General features: G+C 37.8%; 1 protein-coding gene across 5 annotated transcripts in view; it reads right to left on the reverse strand.

The window, feature by feature from the left end:
• The window catches only part of grin2cb (glutamate receptor, ionotropic, N-methyl D-aspartate 2Cb), a 110,462-nt gene that overhangs the window by 90,259 nt on the left and 5,116 nt on the right, over positions 1-15,087 (reverse strand). For 2 of the 5 annotated variants that reach the window (XM_087276563.1, XM_087276561.1), the window contains exon 2: positions 2,446-2,503. The gene's annotated coding sequence lies outside the window, so the exon portion shown is untranslated. Of the gene's footprint in view, positions 1-2,445; positions 2,508-4,286; positions 4,374-15,087 lie in introns of all 5 variants that reach the window. The other 3 variants (XM_087276562.1, XM_087276564.1, XM_087276560.1) reach the window with 3 other exon arrangements.

Consider the following 15,087-nt stretch of genomic DNA (forward strand, 5'->3'; position numbering starts at 1 on the left):
GCCCATTACATTATTAGAACTAAATATGTACATCTATGTTCATTCATTTATTCATTCATTTTACTTCAGCTTAGTCCCTTTATTCATCAGGGGTCGCCACAATTGAATGAACCGCCAACTTATCCAGCATATGTTTTACGCAGCGGATGCCCTTCCAGCTGCAGCCCATCACTGAGAAACAACCATACATGCTCATTTACACACATACACTGCGAACAATTTTAGTTTGCCCAGTTCACCTGTACCGCATGTTTTTGGACTGTGGGGGAAACTTGAGCACCCAGAGGAAACCCACTCGAACAAGGAGAAAACATGCAAACTCCACACAGAAATGCCAACTGACCCAGCCGAGGCTCGAACCAGTGACCTTCTTACTGTAAGGCGATCATGGTTCCCACTATGCCACCATGATGCCATACATACATGCTAACAAATATTAAATATTAAACTATTAAAAAAACAAATAGGTAAAAATATGCTAACACATGTTAATTGACATTATAGAGTAATTTAGTAATCAAAGATATTAGAATTGTCAAATATGATCAAACGTATTCTCATATATCAACTATCAATTAATATATGTGTTATATATGTTAATTTATATGTTAATTAATGTATAATATATGTTCATTTATTGCCATATATGAGATTTCCATAAGGATTGGCCAGCAAAAACACGCAAGTTGTGAGAAATCAAGATACATTTTTTAACAGGTCAATATACTGTTTTTGCTTTGTTCTATGCAACAGTATTTTAGCATCTAATAACTGGGTTCTAGTCTGGAGAAGTCAGCAAAGGAACTACCCTAATCATTTTTATATGGAATTCTATCCTTTAGGGGTGACACGATGAAGTGGTTAGCAGTGGAAGCCTTTCCAACTGCAACCCATCATTAGGAAACATCCATACACACCCATTCACACACATTTACTACGGACAATTTAGCTTACCCAATTAACCTGTACCACATGTCTTTGATCTTGTGTGAAAAACCAGGGCAACCAGAGAAAACCCACGCAAGCGCGGAGAGAAAATGCAAACTACACACAGAAGCGCCAACTGACCCAGCCGGGCTCGAACCAGCTACCTTCTTGCTATGAGGCAATCATGCTACCCACTGTGCCACCATGCATACCATATTGCCTATATATTGCATGTATTTTAAGATATTTAAAAACAGAATTCATCATTTACTTTAACTAACAATAGCCATATCACAGATTTTATTGTATTTTTAAATTCAATGCACCCAGATAGCTAATTAAACCGAATCGATAGCATAATAAACGTAACCTAACCGAACCGTGAGACCAGTGTAGGTTCACTTTACACTGTTTACATTTATATTTCTTTCTTTAGCAGACACTTTTATCCAAAGTAATTTACAAAAGCCTTACAGTTAAGAAGTAAAAAATAAGCGATTCACCCTGAGGGGAAAAAAGGCTGTTCAGACAGAACACTAGAGCAGAGATGAAAGTGAGAAATAGTTAAATAACCTTTCGGTCTTAAGAGTGAGTATATTAAAAGATTCAATCAAGTCGTCACGGAGCAGATACATCTTTAGACACACAGATTTGTTCTTAGAAAGGCAGGACAGAAATATAACGTACCGCGGAATATGTGGGTATGTTTTTTAAAGAACAAAATGTCCAACTGGAAAAAGTTAATTTTAAACTTTAAATTAGTTGAAAGATGAAAGCTGGAAATCAATTTTAAGATTTGATTTGGTTTCATTTCATTAGTTAAAAAAAACTTACTGGAGTTTAATTCATCTGACGCAGCAAATTAAACTTTCCACCTGTGAAAAGACAGAACGATTCCAGTCGTCTACTATAACACATAATAAAAGATAAAAACATGCTGCTTTTCCTATTCATGAGAGCCTTAATCTCAAAATCCTGGTGTGAAGTAGATTACTAATAATATGCGTGTTAAATATCCGTTCTGTAAAGTGGGCACAGCTTCTCGTACTTTAATAGCAGACATATTTTAAACATGATGTCTTTTGCAGCTGTGTAACATGTGCAAAGCTAAATATATACTATACAATTTTAAAATACGATCAGCCGGTATGCTGTCATGAAACACAAATGTGTTTTATTCACCCTGAGTTCATCTTTTTTTCTTCCTTTTTATGTCCCGGCTTTAAAGATCTCCTGTCTCCTCTCATTTTCCATCAGCTCAAAAGAAACTTTTTAAATTGCCTAATTCGCTTTGTGCACATGGCAGCTTTTAAGAACTAAAAATATCACGGTGCTATTTCAGAACAGGCCAGGTGATGCGACATACTGAGGAACCAGATTCTTTAAACATGCTTCATCTGAACTGTACAAACTTTTTTTCCTATGGGTGTGTGAGTGTGCATTTGACACATTGAAAGTCTTTGAGGAGACAAATGAATTTAAACACATGCTGGACATATAAATTAAAAAAATAAATACCTGATGCTTAATGTCTTCTGGCAGGGTGTGACAGCGGAGGTTCGTGGGAAGCTCATTTCTACCTTAGAGTAAAAAATAAAACTTGGTTTAAGTTTAAGAAATAAGGTTACAGTCAGACAAAGTTATACAAGTAAGATTTACAGTCACACTTTGAGATATAATATCACAATTAAGACTGCAAGGTATATTGTTTCAGCATCGATATTGCACTGTGCGCATCCACAATAGTCACATCACAGGATGTGCGATGTTGAGATTATAATTAATTAAAAATCACAGTTCATTAGACATGATTTGTTGAGTCACTGTGAATTTCAATAAATAATCTATTACTGTGTTTTTTTTTGGGAAACACTTTCTTTTGATGGTCCACTTGTGTATTAGTACTGTCTGCTTAATATTAATTGATACTGCTCCTTGAACAAACAATTAACTGACTATAAGAAACTTTGCAAGTACATGTCAACTTACACTAACCTTAACCCTCACTCCAACCTCAAAGTCTACTTATAATATTATGAAAATAAGTTGGCATGCAGATGCAATAAAACTTAAATTCAACAAACGGAACATCAAAATAAAGTGTGATCTTTTTTTTTTTACTCAGATGTGTTTTTACGGCCCATGACTGTAAGATTTAAAACAAATTCAGACCATTTGGGAACAAGAACTTATAAAGTTTGTCGCTTAAGAAAGATTGATTGTGTTTAATTATTTGCCAAATGAAGACTATACAGTGTTATTTTTGATTTGATAATTGAATTTTTTTTACCTCAATGTTGTAATATTCCGCCAAAAACCATAAAGCACTGTTTATTTTGTTCTTATGTGTTTTAATTTTTTTATTTCATTTTGATATATATTTTTAGATATTTTATGCAGATAAACTTTCCTACAAAATCATCCAAATCTATTTAATAATGTAAATTCTTCTCAAACAGTTCCTAAAGTCATATTGTAAAATTATGTTTCATCCAAAATATCCAACCCAAGCTCATTCTGGGAACGTAGCCCCGCGGACGTTTCTGGAGACCGCGATTTACGTAGCCGGAGGTACGTAAAGGCCGCGTTTGGTTTTTTTCGAGCGAACGCCGCGGGGCGGTGTGGCGCCGCTCCGCCCCTCCTCTTCGCGCTCGCCGGCCGACGGCTCGCCTCCGAGTGGAGGGCTTTCCCAACTCAATCAGTTTGTCCGCCTAGCTCACAGCGTTGCGTCGGCGGAGCGGAGGCCCCGGAGGAGGAGCCGGAGCCGGCCGCGGTGGACGACGACCGGGATCGAGTCCGGGGAACAGTGGGTTCCGGACATCAGGTAAGGGCGAGGATTCGAAAACGCGGTCGAAATCCGAAAACGCGGTCGAAATCGAAGACGAGGGCTTTTGCTTTTTTTTTTCCGATCCGGCGGCTTTTCGCGCGAGAACGGCTCCCGTGACGCAAAAAACAAGTTTCCGCCCGAGACGCAAAAAAGCACGCACAGCGGCCTCTCGCGGATCCGCGAAAACAAAAAAACGCTCGAATACGTACCTCCCGAGACGTAAATCGCGGTCCGCAGAAACGTCCGCGGGGCTACGTTTCCACAATGAGCCCGGGTTGAAAATATCTCAATGTCAGTTTTTTCCATCGTGCAGCCCTAAGTGAAATTTCATAAACTAATTTCGAGAGGAGCATGTGAAATGATTGAGTATGACTGGCCGCTCATCTGTAATCAGTAGTAATTCAATCCGAGTTATCCAAGCTTACAATAAATGAATAGTTTTTCCCTTCTGCTCTATCTTCGTTTTAGAAGAATCCCCCCTTCCACCCCATTTCCTCCTTTTCCTCCCTTTTCTAAGGGGAGTTCCTGAGACCTACCTGATCTTGGATCTCCTTATATGCTTATTGATCAGGTGGGAGCCTTGGGCTCAGTTCTCTCCAGGGACAGCATGCCAAACCTGCTATTAACGTTAAGCATATCTAAGTGGGAACTCCTGAATCACAGTTATAAGCATTGCAAAACACACAGTCCCACAGTGAGAAATAAAGTCAAACTGTAAGATGTAAAGCTGCTATTAAATTTGTGAGGCTGAAAATGGCTGGAAATATCCCATATTTTTTAATTACACACATAAAACAAATTATGTTCTTTCAAAATGACATTTTTATGCAATGTTCTAAGCTTGTAATTTTTCCATTCCAAGTGAATATACAGTACTATATATTTTTTTACTGGTTTGTCAGTGTGACGACCAATGAGAAAAGTAAAATGCAAATAGATTTCAGCACATGCTTGACAAAAAAAGAGAATACTTAGTTTTAAATTGTAGCTGATACATGATGTTTTCTGACAGTTTATGACAGCAGTGGTTCGTTGAAGCCCAATTCTGTCTTGGAGAGAAATGTAATTGTTGGATAAAGTTTAAGAAACAAAGTTACACTGCGACAAAGTCACTTTAGGCTTACAGTCACGTCTAAGAAATAAAACTCCAATTATAACAAAATAGGATAAATACAAAGTTACATTTGAAGATTAAAAGTAATATTGGCTGATTGAAAAATGGGGGGGGGTCATTTTTTAATCATGACACATAAAACAAATTGTTTACCTGCAATGTGACTTATTTACTGTATATTCTTTTCTTAAAGTAAGCTCCTGATTTTCCATTCAAGAAAGTGAATGTATACACTCACCTGACACCTAAATGCACAATCAACCAATCACTTTACACTAACTCAAAGCATTAGGCTAGGGTTGAGCGATGTTGACCAATTAGACATTGAACGACGTCTAATGTGAAACACCGCAATGGACGATGACAGGGTCGTCATAGGCAGCTGTGAATTATTTATGAATAATTAATGAATTCATAACAAATTAATTATTTGTAGCCTACCATTTCTTCTATACCTGACCCGCATGGTCTTTGTTTTACCCATAACCAAATCATAAATAAATAAAGATAAATTACGACAAATTAACAGCTCTCAATCACTTTTTCCACAGGACTCTGGCATGAATAGGCAGAGTGATCTGTGTTATTATAATGGCGTCAACAAACTTGGTTGGTAAAAAGGTGCACAACCAACAGGAACCATTCAACAGTATCTGAGGTTTTTGCTAAATTTACTAAGTACAAGTGTGAAAGTGAATGATTAAAGCAGTGTACTGACACTGTGCACGCTCCCTGATAGATTCAAAAGAGTCGTAAGATAGAGACACGATTAATTAAATATCATGTTTAAGAACTATAGTGAGACTCCAGCCGTACATCCATGATAAACATTCCAACGTGTCCAACTGTCCAACTGCTGGAGCTCAGTCAAGCTTGACAGTGTGTGTGTCTGTGTCTGTGTGGGGGGGGTCATGTGATGTGCATTTTCAGCAGTATTCTGAGATCTTTCAGAAATACTAGAATGCCATTTTAAAACTAAGATGTTTTAGTGTAAATGGGACCTAAGTGTGTATTGTTCACGAGCAGGTTGCTGCTGCGATGGGGGCGAGGAAGAGGATTGTGATGCCGGCTCAGCATCTTGATGTCTATCAGCCATTGGCGATGGACAATGGCATTGCCTATCGAACCCTAATTTAGGCTGACCATATTCCATCATTTTTAAGCATGTCCTTATTTAAATGTACAGCTATGCATGTATTATATCGGTGTATTTTTGTTTTGTATATTTGGTAAAGACATATTTCTGCTTACAGAAAATAAAGTGTAATTAACCAACCAAGTTTATGTTCAGTCAGCTTCATTTTCAGCTTTTAGAAGGATGATGCCCCATGTCAGGAAGCTCAAACTGTTTTTTAATGAACAAACTCACTATTAAAACACTACACCAAGCACTATTCACTTTTCAAATGGCTGTAGATGTGCAACAGATGAGCAGCAACTATGTGTATGTATCCCATTATGTAAAATCTCAAAGGATTGTTTCCAGAGTAATGTTTTTCTTTATTTTCTTTGCTATGAAGATTTAGGCAGTAGATTTTAAACAGTGTATGGCCATATATGAATGAACAATTAAATATACAATTAAAGCCAATATATTTAAGTATACTGTATATGTACATATTTGTAATTCAAATAGTTGAAAAAATATATGGAAGCGGGGATTTTTGCAATTTTTTGAAATGGGTAAAAATGTCATTTCTGTAATTCGCACATATTGTCAATATCAGATTTCTATGTGGGACAAAAAGCCAAATGGGGTTCAGTGACCAGTGTTTTGAGTGCTTTTGAATTACTGCATTATTAGATATATATTACATTTTACAACAGTTCTGTCAGGTTCTTGAATCTGATTGGCTGATAGCCATGGGATATCAAAGTAATTTCAGTTTTCGTATAGTCTCTTCACCCTTGTGTATTACTCTGCCACGAGTGGCAAGCAGCCAACATCGTGATATGTTAATTTAAGGATAGATTTAGGTCATTATGTCATATATTATGTCATATATTAGGTCATTAAATTTAATATCTAGCCAGCGTCTAAGGACAACTATATTTTGACGTCCAATAATGACGTCAAATTATGTTGATACTTGATTTTAGGGTGCATTGGAAAGTGACCAAAATTCAACATCTGATTGATGTCATAGTGGTAATGTCCACACAATGTCAAGGTGTAACATAATTAGATATTAATATTTGGTTTATTTTAGGTTGGACGTTGGACATAGACGATGGCCAGATATTGGGCTCTGATGTCAACCCGATTTTCATTTCCAAACAAAATCAAACATCTTCACGTTGTTAGGGTACATTTTCAATATGACATCATGTTGACGTCCTAAACCTGCAGGGAGAGGACTACAGTTTGACAAATATTGCAGCTGTTGGACTACATAATGTACTTGCTTTTTAGGTGAGAATGTAGCTGTTTAGATTGCAACTAGGCAGTTTATTTATAAGGATAGTGCCTTTTTTAAATATTCATAATTTCGGCGTTAGATTCAGCATTTTGGCAGCCAGCCTGCCATACTGAGCAAAGACAGTTGATGTTCCACCACAAGATGGCGACAGAGACCGCATAATAAGTCCTTAAGGGAGAAATACAGAATTTTTCAGCCTACGTTTAAACTCCAGCTGAACAAATCATTACAGAACAGGTAAGTGACAATCTAAGTCGATCTTTTATATTTTTTATTGCTGTATGTATACCATACTAATCTGGTAATGTTTGCTTTGCTCTGGCTTTTTCGGGATTAAATATTGTGATATCGCAATTTCAACAGAGAAATACTGGGAAATCTCTGTAGACTGAGGGCATTTCATGCCGTTCAGCCTTATAATCTTAAAATGTAAGAAAAATCAGAAGTTTTGTCATCACTTTAGACATTACGCTAGAGAATCATTCTAACACTAGCTCTGGTGTTTGTGAACTGACAATGGTTCTGATGGTCAGCTGCAGATTTGTATGAATGGCGGAAGAAAGTAGTTCCTACTACAAAGGGCTTTTGAGACTCTCCGTGTTTGATTTTCTTTTTTATATACACGATTATGTCGTCGAACTGTTGTATAAATGCAATATCAAACTCGTAGCAGTGCGATATGGCTGTATATTGTCACTGGCACTAAGGCACTGCAACCAGTGTGATATTGCTCATATATATATATATATATATATATATATATATATATATATATATATATATATATATATATATATTATATATTATATATTATATATTTATTTATTTATTTTTTTTTTTTCTTGTCGGCTTAGTGCCTTTATTAATCCGGAGTTGCAACAGCGGAATGAACAACCAACTTATCCAGGATGTTTTTACAGCCACAATCCATCTCTGGGAAACATGCACACACACACACACACTCATACACTACGGACAATTTAGCCTACCCAATTCACCTGTACAGCATGTCTTTGGACTGTGGGGGAAACCGGAGCACCCGGAGGAAACCCACGCGAACGCAGGGAGAACATGCAAACACCAGCATGTTTTTACAGCCACTGGCGGGAGAAACGCCAACTGAGCCAGTGACCTTCTTGCTGTGAGGTGACAGCACTACCTACTGCGCCATTGCTTCGCCCTATATATATATATATATATATATATATATATATATATATATATATATATATATATATATATATATATATATATATATATGAGCAGTATCTCACGAGCAGCAGTGTGCTATGGCTGTATATCAGCACTGGTGGGAGGCGTGCGTTGGCATGAGCTACTCGTGTGATATTGCGTTTATAGAACAGTTTGACGGCACAATCTTGTACATAAAAAAGAAAATCAGACACAGAGAGTCTAAAACCTTTTTGTATTAGGAACAACTTTCTTCCGTCATTCATTCACACCTGCAGCTGATGTCAAAACAGCAGAAGCCATAACTAATTCAACAAACATCACTTTAGAGCTAGTGTTTGAATGATTCTCTATAGCCTAATGTGAAGTGGCGCTTCTGGTGTGTGATCCCCTTAAGGTGATGACAAAACAGCAAATTTTGCTCACATTTTAAGATTATAAGGCTAATCGTGACATGAAATGCTATCCGTCTTCAGAGATTTCTCACCAGACTGCTGTTGTGTTTGCGATGAGGAGGGACAAGGCTGAATCCAGCTTCTTATTCGCAGCTTCTTATTGACTCTATCCGGTCCACCTTAAAACCATAAGGCTTTCGTTTTTCAGCTTTTTATTTGCGCTCAAGAGAACACACCGAGCAAGGGGCTTATAATGCGGCTTATAATGCTGTTCATCTTGTGGATAGACAACATCAACCGTTTTTGGCTGCCGACAAGCTCTCAAAAATTGTGAATATTTTAAAATAGGCACTATTCTTGCAAATAATCTGCATGGTTGCAATCTAAACTACAACATTCTTGACTAAAAAAAGCCTCAAAAGTATATTTTGTTGTGTAACAGCAGAAATATTTGTCAAACTGTAGTGTCTGCTTGTTGCTGGCTGTATATGGGCGGAGTAATACACAAAGGGTAAAGAGGCTGTACGAATGCTGATATTACTTAAATATATCAAGGCTATCAGCCAATCAGATTCGAGATCCAGACAGAACTGTTGTATAAATAAATATAAAAAGGTACATTTAACTTTCTTTAACAATCTATTGAACATTCAGATCTTTTTAACTATGTGAAATTATATGCTCATCTGGTTTTTAACGTATTTTACAATCTACTGAAAAATGCATCTGTGGCATTGATAGTTACCTGGAGCCTGTGTAGTGAAATTCATCTGTGCCTGAAAGTTTTTCCTGAATGTCAATACAGTTGATTGCTCACCTGTGTTGCACCCTGACAGCTTCTGAAAGAAATTAAACTCTGGCAAATTACTGTTGTGCAGTACGCATTCTCATAATAAGGGTCTGTGGTTCAAAGCAATTCAGTCAGCTATATGAGTTAAATAAAGAAAATTCCTTCATCATAGTGCCCTCGCAATTGCCTGAACTGTAATGGGTTATTGAGTTGTTTCGTGAAATATGGATCATGTGTCTAACAACACCAAATCTCTTGCTCTTGCTCTTGTCAAAATGTGGGTTTTTCCTCTGAGGTGTAAATTGAAATGCAGATGCTTTAGGTTCCCTAGGTACAGCTGGTAGCCGTGTCAGATCCTGGCGAGAAAATGTTATGCGGTCAAGTGTCCCCTTAGGGCTCAGGTGGAGGCCGCCTGTCCATCAGGTGTCTTAGCATCAACAGCTAACGTGCCAAAGGCAGAAAACTGCCAGATTTACACTGCATCAGATGGACTGAAGGAGGAAAATAGCAACATTGTGGAAATAAATAAATATTGCCTTGCATATAAATAAACCCAATCTTTCGTCTTTCATCTATGAAATGTGACATTTCAGATTTTTTTTGCTTCGCTGCTGGCTATTTTTAGACAGGCTTTAGTAAGAGAAGCCAAAGAATGAGAGAGAAACGTGCAGCAGGGTTAACTTTGTAGCACAACTCCCCTGAGATTGAGCTGGAAAAAATCAAAGAGTCTTGAATCTGACCGTAAATTTGCTTAAAGCCATATGACAACATCTTACAACAATATTAACTGACTAGACGAGTTTTGATATGACATACATCTGGATAAATCTGGAGATGCTCCTTTCATATGTTCCACATGACAGTGACAACCAGACAGTAAAGTTATTTATAGTATGTGAATATGCAGTTGTTAAAAAAAATGTCATTTGACAATAATAATACACATATGACATATAATAGAGCTGTTCAAATGCATCAGACCTACAGTAGTCTGACATTAAAAATATTTATATTTTGTATGATGGTGTTCAAGTTATGAATAGACAAACTGCCACTAGAAAGTCAATTGGCTTTAATGCTGTTTGTATCCCAACAGTCCTGAATATTTCGAGAGGGGTCTGGATGCAGACCTGATGCAGTGCAATCTGAGCTGCATCCAATGCTTTTTAATGGGCTTACCTAACCCCACCCCTAACCCTACCCCTCACAGTGATGTCACACGCTCTATTTGAGTGCATTGTGTCTGACATTGCATCGCTGAGTGATGCAATCTTAGCTTGCATCATAAAGGCTGCATCCAGATAATGTTGTCTGCCGATTTAAATATTTGAACTTAATAAAGTAAGATGGATTCTAATTGGCTGTTAATATTTTAATCATTCATCAAGAGATGTAAAAATATATTAATAACAGTAAAAAAAAAATTCTTCATCACTGTGGCAAGTGGTTAGCATTGTCACCTCACAGCAAGATTTCTGTGAGGAGTTTGCATGTTCTCCCCATATTCGCATTGGTTTCCTCTGGGTGCTTTGGTTTTCCCTACAGTCCAAAGAAATGCGCTATAAGTGAACTGGATAAACAAAATTGAGTGTGTGTGTGTGTGTAAATGTGAGAGTGAATGGGTGTTTCCCAGTACTGGGAAAAAAAGGGGGAAAAAAAGGGACTAAGCCGAACAAAAATTACTGAATGTTTTTCTGTGCCGTAATTATTAGTTATGGTATAATGTAATCATTAGTTAAGAATGGGCCTGTGAGCTCCAAAAAAGTGAACCTTAAAAGTTGTTTACATTCTTTTTACATGGATTAACAAAAAAAATAAAATAAAATATGGTGTTGACAATGTTACTTTGTAAAGAAATACTGTATAAACATACTGTACTGTTGTCTTTGTTATTGTGACTGTCAAGTATTCATAGATGCAACCCAGGCTCATTCTGAAAACGAACCCCCATTTCGGGAGATACATAATAGGAGCGATTTTTTTTTTGCAGTTTTTGTTTTCACGAATCCATGAGATGTATGCTTTTTGAGATCTCAAATTTCTCTAGCGAGTGTCATTCACACCTGCTGTTTTCTCATAAATCCACCAGAGGCCCCTGTTGACTGTTTGTCCGACTGAATGACTGACCTCCATTCTCTAAACCCAACCAATAGTATTTTAAAAAGCACAGTCTGACCCGCTCACCCACTTCCCTATACCCAACCGACAATTTTTTAAAAAACAATTCAGAAAAAGAAATGCCCTCGCCTGATTTTTACCACGTTTTACCACATTATCACACTGTTATTTACTTGTTTATATTATTTTTTGGATTCTGTTTTTGTCTTTCTAGAAAAGACTCGAACTCCGTCGTCGTGGTCATCTCCTTTTTGAATCTCAAGTCCACTGACGTACATGATGAGCAAACTGGACAAACTGGTAACAGCCAGAGAGCCGTCCACACAGCTGGTAAGCGTGAAAAGGAACAGTGTCATACTGCCCCATATCATTCATTTTAACAATAAAATGCAGCCATACATACTTCTGGCTAAATTATTCATGATCTCCAGAAATGTAAGGCTACGTTAAGCCTATGTTGCAAGATGTCTAAAGACTAAGGAGATAAAAAAAGATAAATGGTGTTGATTATGAAACATTTGCATTTTAAGATCTCTCAAAAGCTGTTGTTTTGTATAAAAAAAAGAGGTTTTTAGTTGCATGAAAGATTTGTGAATATCAAATGGCATCAGCAGTAGCTTTTCTCAGTTTCGCTAAAAATCACCCTATTTACAAGCCATAAAAATGTCTTTAAGTGAAGTTTATTCATAAACTAATTTCGAGAGGATCACGTGCTTATGATTTATCACGGCCGGTCCCGTATTTGCTAATCACTATCTTCCAATCACATGAGCCCTAAGCTACTATAAATAACCACAGTTTTCATCTCATTTTATCTTCGTTTGGAAGAAACCCCCCTCCTCCCCTATTCTCCTCCTTTACCTCTGATTGGGCGGCACGACGGCCCAGTGGTTAGCACTGCGAGCCCCACAGCAAGAACACTGCCGGCCCTGGCCGGTGGGTGTTTCTGTGAGGAGTTTGTATATTCTCCCCGTGTCCGCGTGGGTTTTCCCCGGGTTCTCCGGTTTCCTCCCACCATCCAAAGACATTCAACACAAATAACGATCAAGCATTTGTCTAACCCCTGTGTTCCCTTAGCTACAGCAGTCGGGGAGTTCTGAGATCCACCAAGCTCAGGCTCCCCTCTCGCTCTGCCAACGGGAGGAAGCCCCGGGCTCGAGGATCCCTTGAACTCGGGGCTCTCTCCTGGGACAGCATGCCAAACAAGCTTTTATAAATCATCAGCTAAGTGTGAACTCTTAAAAACAGGTATTATCCTTAACTCCTTCCAAAGTTGAACAATGAACAGCTGCTCTATTCTAGTGAAATTAAAATTCTTATATTCAAGTTTTTTCAACTGTTCCATATACAGTAGTATCAGAAACATCAACAAAAATGCATGTCAAGCTAATTTCAACAAAAAAACAACAATATATTTTCTCGGTTCATGTCTTTCAAGGGAGTGGGAATGAAATCCTGCAAATCGCACCTGCCATCAATCAAACCTCACCAAGAAAAGCCAGCTGATCCTCAGTGGAATCATCTTACTGCCACCTATAGGCCTTGACAAAAGAGAAGCGAGGGATTTCAATTTACCACTCTTGATGTGAATGAGTATAGCTTTAAATGAGTATAGGGCTTTCATTATCCAGAGAGTCATGACAGTCATTACACACACCTCTTCAGACGACAGCACTACAAAACTCTTCTTCCAGTCCAATCTGATTTTCGTTATTAATAGAAAACGACTAATACTGGCACCGTTATTACAGATGTGTGTTTGTTTCATTATCTACTTGTTTTCAAGAATACTCCGGATTTGCATGAGAACTATTTTACATGCACCGTGCATTGCATTGGTTTGATAGAGTTTGTATGTCAACACAAGTGCTCTTCTGTCTGAGTACTTAAGGTACGTGTTATTTCTATTCAGATTCAACCTTTATCAATATCCCCAGAGACATATTTCATGATTATCCTGTCTGAAAGAATTTGCGATGTAGTTCTTCTTCGAAATGACAAAGGGGAGCAAAACTAGAGGTATTCAGGTGGGAGATAAAAGGAAAAATCGACATCTTCGAGAAGCTTGCAAAGTAAAGAAACAAAGATCCCCAGCGGGATTTAACAAAAAATAAAAGATAAAAAAAAACATGCAGGGTTGATCGGAACAGGAAAAAGAGGCTTGAACGTATATTTTGTCCTTATAAATATTTCATAGTCATGCCTGTTCTGCACCCTGTAGGTACACATGCACTACCTGGCGGTCTAGTTTCCAAAAATAGACCCTTTACGTGCTTTGACAACTCCATTAAACCACAGCTGAATTAATTGCAAATGAATTATTAACAGCCAACTGTAACAGAGTTGATACTCTCACTTTAACAAGGACAGTGGTTTTCACAGGGACTGGAAGGACTGAGGGATAGACAACTGGAAAAGCTTAATGACCATAAAGTTTGAAGCAGATCTTTCTGCGCCGGCCAGATGGCAGTCCGCAAAGGTGAGATGAGTTTTGACTCCATATGCGCAGTCACACCTGTAGACGATCTGTCTGTTTTCTTGGTTCACTGTGCTCTCAGTCAGAGTCTGGTGTGAGATATACAGCATCCAAAACACTGTGGCTCAGTGCTTATCTGGCCGCTCGGACAATGTAGCTTGGTGTGAAGGGATATGCAAATCTGCCTGATAAAATCAGCCCTAGATTAGGTCTAATATTTATCAAAGGAAGCAAATTATGTTTTTGACATGAGCTACCATTAAAGGGAAAAGAGAGAGATGCATCATGAATATTTCATAGGGGTGAAAATATTATCTATGAAAAGAAACATGCGAGAACACAGCTAATAAAATAATGGCCTGTTCCAGCTTTCATGGCAGTTTTGTGATAAGCAGAAAAATGGAGATGCATGAAGTAGTTCATGAATATAAAGTTAACTTGCTGTAGCATTAATGCTGTTGCCCTTGCCAACATTGTATGTGTGAAACATATATTTAGATTGTAGACTGAATGACTTTCATGAAGTGTGTCATTTCTGCAGCATTGTCAGAGATACTATCAGAGATACCCCTCCATCACCAATCACCCCCACTACCCGCATCCACTCTTCACCTTTGTCACCATCCCCACCACCACCTCTTCATCTTTGTCACACCCCTACTCTTTACTAGGCATGGGACGTGACCGTTTTCAAGGTATTGAGGTATGAAAAAAGTCAAGGTTTTAAAACTGACAAAATTTTGTGTAATACCGTTCCTAATTTATGTGTAAGATTTTTTATTTAAATTTTTTTTTTGTTTTTTAGAACAGTCACCTCAGCAGAAAAACA

The sequence above is a fragment of the Danio rerio genome, chromosome 12, assembly GCF_052040795.2.
Source record: "Danio rerio strain M-AB ecotype USA chromosome 12, GRCz13ab, whole genome shotgun sequence".
NCBI classification, from domain to species: Eukaryota; Metazoa; Chordata; class Actinopteri; order Cypriniformes; family Danionidae; genus Danio; species Danio rerio.